At 43.3% G+C, this 15169-nt stretch overlaps 1 protein-coding gene across 4 annotated transcripts in view; it reads right to left on the minus strand.

Moving 5' to 3' along the window:
• Positions 1-15169, minus strand: part of ndst1b (N-deacetylase/N-sulfotransferase (heparan glucosaminyl) 1b) — a 290113-nt gene that overhangs the window by 246907 nt on the left and 28037 nt on the right. For 2 of the 4 annotated variants that reach the window (XM_052013796.1, XM_052013797.1), the window contains exon 1: positions 14112-14258. The exons of the other annotated variants lie outside the window; for them this stretch is intronic. The gene's annotated coding sequence lies outside the window, so the exon portion shown is untranslated. Of the gene's footprint in view, positions 1-14111; positions 14259-15169 lie in introns of those variants that run through there. 4 annotated transcript variants of the gene reach the window in all.

Consider the following 15169-nt stretch of genomic DNA (forward strand, 5'->3'; position numbering starts at 1 on the left):
CTCCGCTACCTCACCAAGAGCTAAACTATTCTCCCATCTAGCCCCAATTCCTGGCCTTTTCCCCATATCCCTTGATACCCTGACTAATTAGATACCTGTCAATCTCCTCCTTAAACACCCCCAATGATCGGGCCTCCACAGCTGTGGCAACGAATTCCATAAATCCACGACCCTCTGGCGAAAGAAATTTCTCCTCATCTCTGTTCTAAATGGGTACCCTCTAATTCTAAAACTGTGCCCTCTAGTCCTGGACTCACCCACCAAGGGAAATAACTTAGCCACATTTACTCTGTCCAGTCCTTTCAACATTCAAAATGTTTCTGTGAGGTCCCCTCTCAATCTTCTGTATTCCAATGAATACAGTCCAAGAGCTGACAATCGCTCCTCATATGTAAGCCCTATCATTCCGGGAATCATCCTCGTAAATCTTCTCGGAACCCTCTCCAACATCAGTACGTCCTTCCTAAGATAAGTGCCCAAAACTGCACACAGTATTCCAAATGAGGTCTCACCAGTGCCGCATAGAGCCTCATCAACACATCCTTACTTTTATACATCATTCCTCTTGAAATGAATGCCAACATAGCATTCGCTTTCCTTACTGCCGATCCGACTTGGTGGTTGACCTTTAGGGTATCCTGCACGAGGACCCCCAAGTCCCTTTGCACTTCTGAATTCTGAATGAATTGCTTTGCTCTCCACCCATGTCCCCTTCCCCTCTCAACCCTTCTTCCCGCTGCATTTATCTCCAGGAAAGAAAGTTGAGGTGCTTTCCAGATCCCAAGTACTGAGTCTCCTAACTCACAATCACCCACCACCACTGTGCTTGCTGTCCGAGCAAGGTTCCTGGTGAAACAATGTATGGATTTTATAATTCTCATCCCTAAAAGTCGTTCTATTGCTTGTTCTTCCTCATCCATGCAGTCTCCACCTGCCGCACAGTCCCCAGACCTCTTGACTGTTCCACCATTGGCAGCAGTGCCTTCAGTTGTCAAGGATTAAAGGTTGGGAAGTTTCTCCTTAGAATATTATCTGACAATTGGCACCACACAAAATGCTGGCTCAGCGGGTCAGGCAGCATCTGTGGGGGGAAATGGACAGTCTGCGGTCCAGGTCGAGACCCTTCATCTAGACTGAAAGAGTAGAGGGGAGAGAGCCGGTATAAAAAGGTAGGGGAAGGGGTGGAGAAAGGCTGGCAGGTGATAGGTGGATCCAGGTGAGGGATGGGGGGGTGATAAGCAGGTGGGGGAGGGGGGAGATTGGGAGTGACGTCAGAAGCTGGGAGGTGATCGGTGGAAGTGACAAAAGGGCTGAAGAAGATGGAATCTGATAGGAGAGGAGAGTGGAGCGTGGAATTAAGGGAAGGAGGTGGGGAGGGGAACTGGAGGGAGGAGTGTGTGGGTGACGGGCAGATGGAGAGGGCAGGGGAGGGGAAAGAGATGGGGTGATGGTGGCAGTGGGAAAGGGAACACAAAATGGGGGACAGAGGGGAGGGGTTACCGGGAGTTAGAGAAATCAATGTTCATGCCGTCAGGTTGGAGACTCCCAAGGCGGAATATGAGGTGTTGTTCCTCTGATCTGTGTCTGGCCGCGACCTGGCAGTGGAGGAGACTGTGCACAGACGTGTCGGTGTGGGAATGGGAAATGGAATTAAAATGGCTGACCACCGGGAGATCCTGGCTGTTGCAGCAGACAGAGTGAAGACACTCGACAAAGCGGTCCCCCAATTTGCATCAGATCTCATGTGGATATGCAGGGAATGGAGAGATATAGATCATGTGCAGACAGAAGAGATTTAGTTTAATTTGGCATCGTGTTCAGCATAGACATTGTGGGCCGAAGGGCCTGTTCCTGTGCTGTACTGTTCTATGTTAACCTTCCAAGTAATATCACATCTTAACTCCGGACACAGGTCTATTTATTCTGTTCCCATAACGAATACCATCAGGGAAAGAAGGCTCAGACGCACAGGAAGGAATGCACAGCTGAAGCTTCTCACATTGGCTCAGTGCCAAGATCATTGACTTGCTCTGGGAAAAGACAATCTTCCAATGATAGTATTCCTCCAAGTACTCAATCAGAAATATTGATTAGCTGGCAGTTTTTCATGTCGGTATAAAAGGGCCTTCATTATATGTGAGACAACCAAATGTTTTAATATGCAAGTTGTGACTCTCTGCAAGTTAAGATAACCTCCTGCAAGAACATCTCAGCCCTGGTATTGGTATTGGCATTGGTTTATTGTTGTCACATGGACCAAGATAAGTGAAAAGCTTTTACTTTGCATGACATCCAGACAGATCGTTCCATACATGGTAGCAAGTAGAAAACAGAATGCAGAATCTAGTGTTGCAGTTGGAGAAAGGTGAGTGCAGGTACCAAATACAGTGCAAATGATGGGTGATTAGTTTGGAGTTCATTTATTCAATACTTCCGTATGATGTAAGCTGACCTTTTTCAGAACCCTTTCAATAACCCTTGAATACAGAGGAGCGGAGTAGACGACATAATAATCTTTTTTTTCTTTTTAATTGAAGAAATATCAGTCCAGTATTTTTTTTGAAGGTTTTGGTTCATTATCAATATTTTATTTTTGATTTGAGGGATCTTCTTTCATATAATTAAATTTCATTTCTTTTCAATCTTTCCTGTATTTGTTCACTTAATGAGAGAGCGGGAGGTCTAGATTACTTATTTTTTCCCCTTGTGATTATATATATTAACTGTTACGATTGCTGTCCTGACCTCTCTGCACCAGATGTAGAACTGCTCATGTTATATATATTATTTTGTACTAATTTGAAAATTAATGAAAAGATTGAAAAAGAAAGAAAGATGGGTGATTGTTTATAGTAATGACTACTAACCGAGATGTCAGAACTACACAATAGTAACTCATAAAATGGAATATTTCCAATTGGTCATATAAACCCAATCAGTTCACTATCTTCCCAGTGCTACTTGGACTGCATGTTCAGCCTATTCCCACACCGTACAGCTGATTCAGAACTTTGAGGTGGCCAAACACTTCAGTTCAATAATGAGAATCCTTGAGAACCACCACTGCACTGCAAGGCAGCCCAGAGGAACCTTCAAACCTCAGGAAGTTCTGATTGCTACCCTCCAAGTTGAAGTGAATCATCATATAGGAATGATCCTACATAACCGAGCATTGACTGCAAATGAGGCCATCTTTAACTAGAGTCATGGAGTCGTAGAGAGATAGAGGAGAGAAACAGGTAGAATCAAACATTGAGCAGACCGTCAAGAACCCATTTTTTAATTAATCCTACCCTAAACCTATTTTATTCCAAAGACATATGTGTGGGCGTGCTATGTTGGCGCCGGAAGCGTGACGACACTTGCGGGCTGCCCCCAGAACACTCTATGCAAAAATAGATGCATTTCACTGTGTGTTTCGATGTACATGTGACTAATAAAGATATCTTATCTTTTTCTCACATTCTTATTAACTCCCCCCAGATTCTACCACTCATCCACACACTAGGGGCAACTAGTGACTCAGTAATGCACCAAGCCACACACTTTTGGGATGTGGAAGGACACCAGAGCACTAGAGGAAACACACACGGTCACAGGGAGAACATGAAAATTCCACACAGACAGCGCCGGAGTTCAGGATTGAACCTGGGTCACTGGAACTGTGAGGCAACAGCCCAAGGTTTCTTAAATTCAGCAGGAACAAAGAGCCCTTAAGTTTGATAGATAGCAACGTACCTCAAACCGTCCAACAAAACAGTGGGCATTTCACTTGGACAACAGAGGAGCCTCGAAATTCATCATCACAACAGCAGTTTAACTGTTGTTTGTGCAGATGAGTATCATGTTAACACAGCACCAATCAATTCTGCATGGAGTTAATGTCTTTTGTGAATAATTCATGGAATCTTTGGTACAAGATTATTGTGTACCCTGACACTACTTCTCTGGAGTTTGGATCCCCCAAATAACATCAATAGTACTGTAATACCCGAAATTCATTTCTGATGAGATGTTGCACCATGTTGGTCTTAATAGCGACTAGAACTGCTCAGTCCAAAGTGAACCAGCATTAGTATCGCTAAAGGCGCCAAACAAACAAAAAGGGTCAGACAGATTCCTCTTGCAGTAACCCAAACTGGGATCCCACTCATAGACGGTTCCAGCAGGCTCACGCTCAAAATCCAGTGGCCAGAAATCACAGGAGAAACTCTGCAAACGAAGGAAGTTTCCCTGTTCATCAGATGACAAGTGAATAAAGAACAAGAAAAAGTCATCTAGCAAAAGGGTGGAGATCCAGCACCTTTTCCCCAGGGCGGCAATGTCCAACACCAGTGGACATTTTAAGGTGAGTGGAGGACAATTTAGGGGAGATGTCAGAGGCAGGTTTTTCACACAGAGAGTGGAACACACTACCGGGGCTGATATAATAGGGACGGCTGCCCCCAGCACATTCTTAGCAACGCAAAAAGACGTATTTCACTGTGTGTTTCGATGTACATGTGACTAACAAATATTTTATCTAATATCTATATATATTTAAGAGACTCTAAGTAGGCATATGGATGTAAGAAAAATGGAGGGTCATGGGATGTGTATTGGTTTATTATTGTCACTTGTACCGAGGTACAGTGAAAAACTTGCCTTGCATACCGATCGTACAGATCAATTCATTACACGGTGCATTGAGGTAGTACCAGGTAAAAACAATAACAGAATACAGAGTAAAGTGTCACAGCTACAGAGGAAATGCATTGCAGGTAGATAATAAGTAGGAGGGAAGGGTTAGATTGATCATGGAGTAGGTTTACATCGGTCAGCACAACATCGTGGGCCGAAGGGCCTGTACTGTGCTGTACTGTTCTATGTTTAAAAGAGGTGTCACCAACAACCCTCCTCCACCAGCAGGAGGTACCTTATCAACACTTCCAGTTGTCAGTACAGGGTTCCCTTCCACATGGTGGTCCCCACACACTTCTGTAGCCTCACACAGCTACCTGTGCTGCTCTCAATGTCAAAGCCAAAAATACCCTCTCAGACATCTTGTCTCAGGATCCCTGCAGGATGCCTCTGCTGAGGCATGCATATTTTGGAACAGGCACTGACAAATTTTCTTCAAGTAATTTTTAAAATAGCATTAGGAAGATTGCCAATGCTATAATACATTCTAAAAAGGCACAGATGCAATTTTTGGTCTAAACGTCTGTGCTGGACAGCCATTTACTATATGAGAAATGGACATTGATGCAGGAGTTAAATACGTCAGATGTTGGAACCAGACTGCCTGATCATATACTTCCAGCATTTTATCTTTTTAATACGATGCTCTATCAACATTGTCACAAGATACTGAAATATATATTTAGCATAAGCTCATATAGTGATGAGGAACATGAAGCTATCCAATTATTTCAAAAGCTCTTGAACTGACCTGCGGAACCCTAACCTTACCTCAACAACGGAACACTACGGACCACCTCTTGCACTGTCATGGACTTGCCAGATTGTGCCTTTCTTTTTGCACTAAGGTCTTGTTTTTGCACAGTCTTGTATAATTTATGTATAATTTGTATTCTCTGTGTTGTCTGTACCTACGTGCCTATCATACTGCTGCAAAGCAAGTTTTTCATTGTACCTGTACCTCACCGTACCCGAGCACAGGACAATAAACTCGAGATGATTTGTCTTGAAACTTCTCTGATCCATAAATCCCCATCAAGGGAACAAATCTGCAGACCTTAACCGGTCTGGTCTATTTTCTGACTCGAGACCCATCGATATGGGTAACTCTTAACTGCCTACCTAAAGTGCCTTCAGTTCAGGAAACAATTCAGAATCAGAATCAGATTCATTATCACTGGCATATGTTGTGAAATTTGTTGTTTTGCGGCAGCAGTACAGTTTGTAACATAAATACTTTGCCAATGATACCCACATCCCAAAAATAAAATAAAAATAATACCTTACTATTTTAAATGAACTGAGATTTCGGATTCAGGAATCTAAATCAGATAAAGTATTGCTATAAGCAGCATTTAAGGCCATTTGCAACACCAGAGAAATATATCTTAACTTTGACCCTCCATCAGATTGCATAAAAATCATTCAACTATGAGAATCACAGTGCAACACATCTCAGGCTAGGGGAGCTGGAGATGTCTGCAAACTGAAGATCTGATGGGGATCTTAGATACACACAATTATTCTGACCACAGAGCATTTTACTTAAGTTGCTGCTTTAGTTGGATTGAGATTGTTTTGACCTTGAATGTTTTATGAATCTGTGATTCTGCGATGAGGGAGCTGAAGTTTCACCATTAGTGCTTGGGAGTGTTGTTTGCCCAGAAACCAAAGTAAAACAACACCCATATCAACACAATTTCTGTTCCAAGAGGGTTCTTGTGCCATTAATTTTCCACATGATGTGCTCTTCTGGAGAGCAGTCAGGGTGCGGGGGAGGGTCTGGAAGAGAGTTGGGCTGAATAATTCTCCGTGATTCATGTATGTTTCTGGTCAGATTAGCTTGCTTAGACACCCCCGAGGCACAATTTTAGGTGCTCTCCCACCTCACCCAAATGGTCATTATTCATGTATGCTCCATGACAGTGCTAGCAGACGTGATCCCCAGACACCTACACACACTCAAACTTCCAGGAAAACCCGACGGATATTGATTTGGAGTGCAACCAAGGTCAGTTTTTGTTCTCTTTCTTTGCCCAGGGGCACACCAAGATTGGAGGATTCCAGCCTCCCATTGCCTGGATTGTTACCAGCTGGATTGATATAACCCTCAACATTATGGCTGGGTGATAGAAATTTAGCTTCAAGCCATTCAGGAAGTTCTGCATTACAGATCCATGATATTATATAGTTTGCGGGATAATTTCACCGATACTATGCTCAACCTGAATTATGCGGTGCCCCTTGACATGGAAAGAAAGTACTCCACAGGAAGACAATGAACTGAGGAGATACGCGCCCGAATTAATGTAGAAAAACTTGTGACACCATTCAGATAAGAGCAGGAGAGTTTATCCAGATGTGTCTTCCCCAGACAACGCTAACAAAGCAGGTTAATTAGTAATTAATCTCACCACAAGTTTGTGATATCAAGCTGATGCTGTTGCCTCTACACCAACAATAGTTATACTTCTAAAATAATTCATTGACCTTGAAGAGCTTTGGGATATCCCCAGGTGAGGCAAGGTATGATGAGAGTGAAAGTAATTTCTTAAGAATGACTGTGATTTCCAACAAAAGCTGTTGGAGTGACTGAGCTCCTGACAGGACTACAAGGCAACCCTCCTTACATATTGTGGGCTGTATACACAATATCTCAGGTGGTGCCAGTGGACTGGAGCGTACAGTCATGCCAGTGCAGTGCTCGCTGCCTCGGTGAAGCAGCCAGCATAGTCAAAGACCCCACCCACCCCAGACATTCTCTCTTCTCCCCCCTCCCATTGGGCAGAAGATACAAAAGCTTGAAAGCACATACCACCAGGCTCAAGGACAGCTTCTATCCCGCTGTTATAAGACTATTGAACGGTCTCCTAGTACGATAAGGTGGACTCTTGACCTCACAATCTACCTCGTTATGACCTTGCACCTTATTGATAAGATATCTTTATTAGTCACGTGTACATCGAAACACACAGTGAAATGCATCTTTTGCATAGAGTGTTTTGGGAGCAGCCCACAAGTGTCACCACGCTTCAGGCGCCAACATAGCATGCCCACAGCTTCCTAACCCGTACGTCTTTGGAATGTGGGAGGAAACCGGAGCACCCGGAGGAAAAGGGAGAACGTACAAACAGAGAGCAACCGGAATTGAACCCGGGTCACTGGCGCTGTAATAGTGTTACGCTAAGCACTACACTACTGTGCCTGCCTGCACTGCACTTTCTCTGTAGCTGTGCACTTTATTCTGCATTCAGTTATTGTTTTCCCTTGTACTACCTCAATGCACTATGTAATGAATTGATCTGTATGGATGGTATGCAAGACAGGTTTTTTCACTGTACCTCGGTACAAGTGACAATAAGAAACCAATTCCAATAGCCAATACTACCTTGAAATAACAGCACTGTATTGCTGGCTATCACTGAGGTTTAACTGTAGTATTGTGAGATGCTCAGAGATCACCTGCCTCTCTAATTCCTGTCATTCCACAAGTGCCCAGGATCATGGGTTGAGCGAGTGACCATTTGCCAGACCTCTTCACACTGAACCTCTGAACAGGTCTTCTACCAGCCTCAACACTTGGTTGGCAATACAGGAGGGGTACTTGCTGCCTGTCACAAGGTGGGATAATCACCACCGGATGGTTTGCAAAGCTCCAAACTACCTGGAGGAAGTCAGAAAGCAGCCAACTGATAGACAAATAGAAACAACTAATGAAGAGAATTTCAGGTGAAGTGCATTCTTAGATACCCTTATGCAATTCCAGGTTGATGCAGTTATTAAAAAAAAAATGAAATTCCAGAGAATATACATTGGAACACAAAACATAAGGCCAAAAGAAACAGAAGCTGGAATAGGTCTTTAGGCTCTCGAGCCTGCTTCACCACACAGTATCATTGGGTGATCCTCACTCTCAGCACCACTTTCCTGTACTATCCCCCATACCCTGTGATTCTTTTAACATCCAAATATCCAGCCAGTTATGCTCTTTCTATCTACTGTATATCCTTCATGATTTTAAATTCGTTATCCTTATTATTTGCACTGCGCCTTTTCTGTAACTGCAACTTCTCTGTAACTGTAACAGTATATTCTGCCTTCTGTTATTGATTTTCCTTTTGTACCACCTCGATGTACTGATGTGATGAAATGATCTGTATGGATGGCATGAAAACAAAGCTTTTCACTGTATCTCGGTATGTGTGACGATAATAAACCAATTATCAGATCCGCTCAGAACTTCCTCAGTTCCAAGGAAGACAAGCTCATATCACTAAAGACCCTCATTCCTGGAATTGTTTTGGTAAATCTCTTCTTCACCATCTCCAAAGCATTCGCATCTTTCCAAGGTGTGAACCCAGAACCAGGCATAATACCCCAGTTGTGGCTGAACTAGCGTTCCTTAAAGGTTTAAGATGGCTTCTTTGATCTTGCCTCCCAAAAACCCGTATGCTTTTTTTCTCAACCTGCCACCTTCAACAAATGAAACACATATTCCCTCTGAATCTCCTACTCAGTTCTTGTTTACATTGCCTCTTCTTGCAAAATATAACACCTCATAATTTTTTTATTGTCATACGCACAAGTACATGTGTGCACTGGTGCAATGAAAAACTTACTTGCAGCAGCATCACAGTCACACAGCATCAGATATGCAGCATTCACAAGAAAAACAAATTAAACATAAATTATACACAATTTCTATAAGAAAGAACACAACTAGAACAAAAAAAATATCCATTTTCCCACAGTGATCAAAATGTTAAATTTCACCTGCCACCAACCTTTACTCTCCCTTCAAGTTTCATATCGTGGCCAAGTTTGGAAATTATACCTTGTATGCCCAAGTCCAATCATTAATACAGGTCAGGCATGGTAGTGTAGCAGTTAGCGTAACGCTTTACAGCGCCAGCGACCTGGGTTCAATTCCGGCTGCTATCTGTAAGGAGTTTGTGCGTTCTCCCCGTGTCTGCGTGGGTTTCCTCCGGGTGCTCCGGTTTCCTCCCACATTCCAAAGACGTACGGGTTAGGAAGTTGTGGGCATGCTATGCTGGCGGCGGAAGCGTGGCGACACTTGCGGGCCGCCCCCAGAACACTCTACGCAAAAAATGCGTTTCACTGTGTGTTTCAATGTACATGTGACTAATTAAAGATATCTTATCTTATCAAAAAGGTGGTCTTATCACCAGCCGCTGGGGAACTCTACCGTACACTTCCCCCCCGGTCTGAAAAACAATCTCTCACTGCTACTCTGGCCTTGCTTTTCGGCCAGTTTTCTGTCCTCGTTGCTGCAGCCCCGTTATTCCATGACCTTCAATCCTGATGACAAGCCTATAATGTGGCACCTTGTCAAGTGCCTTTTGGAAGTAATTCTGGAATGACTTTCGTAGAGTGGATGCCGATATAACAGTCACTGCACAGCTCATCAAGGTAACTGTATGCATGGTGCTGAGACTGTAAAAGGTGTTATATAAATGAAAGTATATATTGCAAAGCTCTTAAGCCAAAACTCTACTTTGAAGATATCCTTCATTCATCATCTCAAATTGCTCAGTTTGGAGGCAGAGCTTAACCTTGGTATTTCACCCCCGCTCAAGTGCTTCCTCCAGCCACTACTAGTTTGGAAGGATAAATCTATTAAAAAAAATTACACTGCTGGCTGGCAATTTTTCATAATTCAATTGATCACAGTGTGATCTGTTAACACATGCACCATTCATCTTTGTAAGATCAAGCAGCAGAGAATCTTAAAGACAGCTGGACAAAATAACCACCACATAAAGTCAACTTTCCAACTATTCTCTCAATACATACTACCATCCTCAAAGGTCTATGCTCATCAGCACCCTAGGTCCCTCTGTCCTTGCGCACTCTTTAGAACTGTGCCGGTATGTGTAAACATTGGCCCTCCCCACCCTTTCCACCAAATGCAACATCTCGTGCTTCTCTGTATAAAATCCCATCGGCCATTTGTTCCCTCGTTCTGCCAGTCCTGCGTAGCCAATTTTTATCATCCCCACTGTTCCTTGCATCAACCTTTTCCATTACTGCATCCAAAAATTGGATAAGGTTCATCAAGCAGCATCTGCCTTCCACAAATCCATGCAGGCTCTACTGAATTAACTTAAACCTCTTCAACTGTCAATTTTTTTTTCCTAATTATTGTTTCTGAAACCTCATTCCCCTCAGAAGTTTAGAATATTGAGGCAAGTTCCTTCATGATCTCCACCCCAACCTCCCTTAGCAACCCAGGATGCAAGACATCTGGACCAGGTGCCTTACCGCTCTATGCACTGCTAACCTTTCCTACGTATAGAACATAGGACAGTACAGCACAGGAACAGGCCCTTCGGCCCACAATGTTGTGCTGAACTAATTAAACTAATGACACCTAATCTCTTCTGCCTGCATATGGTTCATATCCCTCCGTATACTACCTTTTACTGTCTATTAATTATATTGACCAGCAGTATACATCAATTATCCCTCATACACACACACACACACACACACACACACACACACACACACACACACACACACACACACACACCGCCTATCAATTCTTACTCGATCCTTTACCATCTCCATATTTTGTCAACATCCTCTTAGAAAACACTGAAACAATATACTCATTATATTTTCAAGTCTTGCTTTGTGCTTCCAAGCATACATCACCCTTTTCTTTAATAGGTCCTATCTCACCTATTAGTACCTGCTGACTATTTACTAGCCAGTAGAAGGCGTTTGGAGTCCTGCCATTCTATTCTCAAATTCTCTCTTAAATCTCCTTCACCTCTCCTCTCAGATTATTGTCAGTAGCCTGGTTCTTGCTTTAAGAATTCACCCAAATGCATCATACATTCTCTACTGAGCTTCGGTTCTTTTGCCTTTCCCTCTTGTAGAACGTACCTAGTCTGCACCTGCATCAGAAAGGAACAAACCATCCTTTCCAGTTGGGAAGAAAATATACTGGTCAAGGAAGTTCTCCTGAACACATATAAATTCCTACCCTTCCTTTCTCTGCTCAATGATTCAGCATTCACAGTTCCCTGGGATACAGAATCCAGAACATCGACAACCAGCAGTGAAGAAATAACTACACACCTCATTATAGGAAGGATGTGGAAGCGTTGGAAAGGGCGCAGAGGAGATTTACCAGGATGCTGCCTGGTTTAGAGAGTATGCATTATGAGGAGAGACTAAGGGAGCTAGGGCTTTACTCTTTGAAGAGAAGGAGGATGAGAGGAGACATGATAGAGGTGTACAAAATATTAAGAGGAATAGATAGAGTAGACAGCCAGCACCTATTTCCCAGGGCACCAATGCTCAATACAAGGGGGCATGGCTTTAAAGTAATGGGTGGGAAGTTCAAGGGAGATATCAGAGGGAGGTTTTTTACCCAGAGAGTGGTTGGGGCATGGAATGTGCTGCCTGGGGCAGTGGTGGAGGCAGGTACATTGGTCAAATTCAAGAGATTACTAGATAAGCATATGGAGGAATTTAAAATAGAGGGATATGTGGGAGGAAGGGGTTAGATAGTCTTAGGTGAGGTTTAAAGGTCGGCACAACATTGTGGGCCGAAGGGCCTGTATTGTGCTGTACTGTTCTATGTTCTAATTTTAAGTGGTTGACTCCTTACGAAAAGACTAAAAGCTCTGGTTCGGGGCTCCCGGATGAGCTGAAAGGTACTTGCATCTATCCTGTCCACCTCTCTTAGAATCTAATGCCTCTCTTTCTTCCAAATTCCAAACCATTGGCACATCCTTCTCAATTTTTCCTTTTTAAATAACCCCTAATCCGAGAAAACAACCCAGCTACTTTTGCTGTTAAGTATACCCTTCCGAAAAATAAGGAGACCAATTCTGGTTGCAGCATTCCATATGTGGTATCACCAAACCCTTGTATTGGGAAGAGTGCAAAGAGTATTTATGGAAATATTGCCAGGACTTGAGGACCTGATTCATAGGGAGAGGTTGGACAGGCTGGGACTTTATTCAATGGAGCACAGGTGACTGAGAGGCGACCATATAGAGGTGTATAAAATTATGAGGGGCATAGATAGGGTGAGTGCACACAAGTCTTTATCCCAGGGAAGGGGAATCAAAAACTAGAGGGCATAGGTTTAAGGTGAGAGGGGTAAGATTTAAAAGGGACCTGAGGGGCAACTTCTTCACACAGAGGGTGGTCAGTATATGAAATGAGCTTCCAGAGGAAGTGGTTGAGGCAGGTACAATAACAACATTTAAGACACTTGGACAGATAAATGGATAGGAAAGGTTTAAAGGGATATGAGCCAAAAGCAGGCAAATGATATTAGCTTAGATGGGCATCTTGGTCAGCATGGACGAGTTGGGCCAAATTCCATGCTGTATTACTCTATGACTCTACAACTGTAATAAGAATTCCTTAATTTTGTACTCCCCTGTCCTCCTGAACCTCACACTCCTGTCCCAGAGGTAAAATGCTACCCCAAAGCCAGAAGCTCATTCCAATCACACTGTAACATGAGCAAAAAGCAAAATTCCTTCAGACTGCACTCCCCCCCCCCCCCCTTGCATTAACAATCAACACTGCATTTGCCTTCCTAATTACTTGCTCTACCTGTATGTTTCTATGTTTCTGCACAGGGACCCACTGATCTTTCTGAACAAGCACATCTAATGATCAAACACTAAATAAACTGCAAAAAAAAATTTACACAATATCAGCAAATTAACCACAAGTGGTGATATATCTGTCAACAATCTCCTAGCTTGTGTAGTCCAAGAGATCAATTCCAAGTGTTCTGATTTTTTATTATAAATGCTATTACGTTAGTTTTCCTTACTATCAGTTAATTTTGGGTGACGTTTGTTTTATTTTTAAGTTACTCAAAAGTAATCAGCCATTTCAGTATTCCAAAACAACCCCTCTGGTCCAAAACCACCTCAGTGTTCTCTCTACACTGCTAACAGTATTTTTTAAAACGGAGAGCACCTTCACTGTCTATGAATCGCACTCAGCTGTACCGAGTCTCAGCTGTAACTGGCTGCGTAAGACTACAGCACCCTATTTCCCTGAGTTTTCCACTCCGTCCTCAACCCCTCACCATTTATATTGCAACTTCAATCTATTGCTACGTTCCTCATTTTTGGTTTTTTTCCTGAAACCATCCTTCTGGCTTCCTTCAGGCTGGGTGGGGGGAAGGGGATTGGAGGTTATGCTTTTCAGGTTGCCCTGTGTTCAATTGACTGTTTCTCTTTTGATTAGACGCTTTGTATACCATCCAGGCCTGCGGAACACACGCAACACTCTCTCACACACGCAGAGCAACACACACAAACACACACACACACACAGACATCCACAAACACACACACACACCCACCCACCCACACACAGTACAGCTATTCATCACAACGCCTTAATGCAACAAGATACTCACTTACCACATGATAAGTTTTCAGGAAATTAAAAGCCTGGGCTTTGCTGTTCTGCAGCTAAGCTATTTCTGCCATTTCGCTACCTTCTCTTGAGCAAAAATGAGAAGAGGCCCTTGCTTTCTGCACAAAGGAAAAAGCAGACAGCAAAGGCGCAACACTCACTAGAGGGCATCTCGCAGACATGACAGAGGCCAGGAGTTTAACCCCTTCCTCACCATACAACTCGCTGCAATTAGACTTCTATAAACGTTTGGCTTTTTTTTAAAGAAACATCCTGATCATTTATTAATAAAACAGACTTTTGTCATGAAACAGCGAGGTCCATTTCCATTTGTAGCGTGTGAAGTAAAACATAATTGTGGACTGGCTTCTAGATTCGCACACTATCCAATCTTCATTTTCATACTTCAATGGAGAAAAGTTGGGGGAGGTTTTAAAATGGACGGAACCTCATCTGTACCGCACACTAAAAAACAACCCCAATGATTTAACTTAATTCTGTTAATAATATTTCAACCTCTGGGAAAAATATTGCAAAGAGTCAGAATTTAGTGCCACAACCTCCTCAGGAGGCTAAAGAAATTCAGCATGTTCCCATTGACCCTCACCAATTTTTATCAATGCACCATAGAAAGCATCCTATCTGGATGCATCACGGCTTGGTATGGCAACTGCTCTGCCCGTGACCGCAAGAAACTGCAAAGAGTTGTGGACACAGCCCAGCACATCACGGACACCAGCCTCCCCTCCATGGACTCTGTCTATACTTCTCGCTGCCTTTGTAAAACAGCCAGTATAATCAAAGACCCCACCCACCCCGACATTCTGTCTCTCCCCCCTCCCATCGAGCAGAAGATACAAAGCCTGAAAGTACGTCCCACCAGGCTCAAGGACAGCTTCTATCCCACTGTTATAAGACTAGTAAATGGTTCCCTAGTACGATAAGATGGACTCTTGACCTCACGATCTACCTTGTTATGACCTCACACCTTATTGTCTGCCTGCACTGCACTTTCTCTGTAACCGTAACACTTTATTCTGCATTCTGTTATTGTTTTCCCTTG

Source organism: Pristis pectinata, chromosome 4 (genome assembly GCF_009764475.1).
Source record: "Pristis pectinata isolate sPriPec2 chromosome 4, sPriPec2.1.pri, whole genome shotgun sequence".
In the NCBI taxonomy this organism is placed as follows: domain Eukaryota; kingdom Metazoa; phylum Chordata; class Chondrichthyes; order Rhinopristiformes; family Pristidae; genus Pristis; species Pristis pectinata.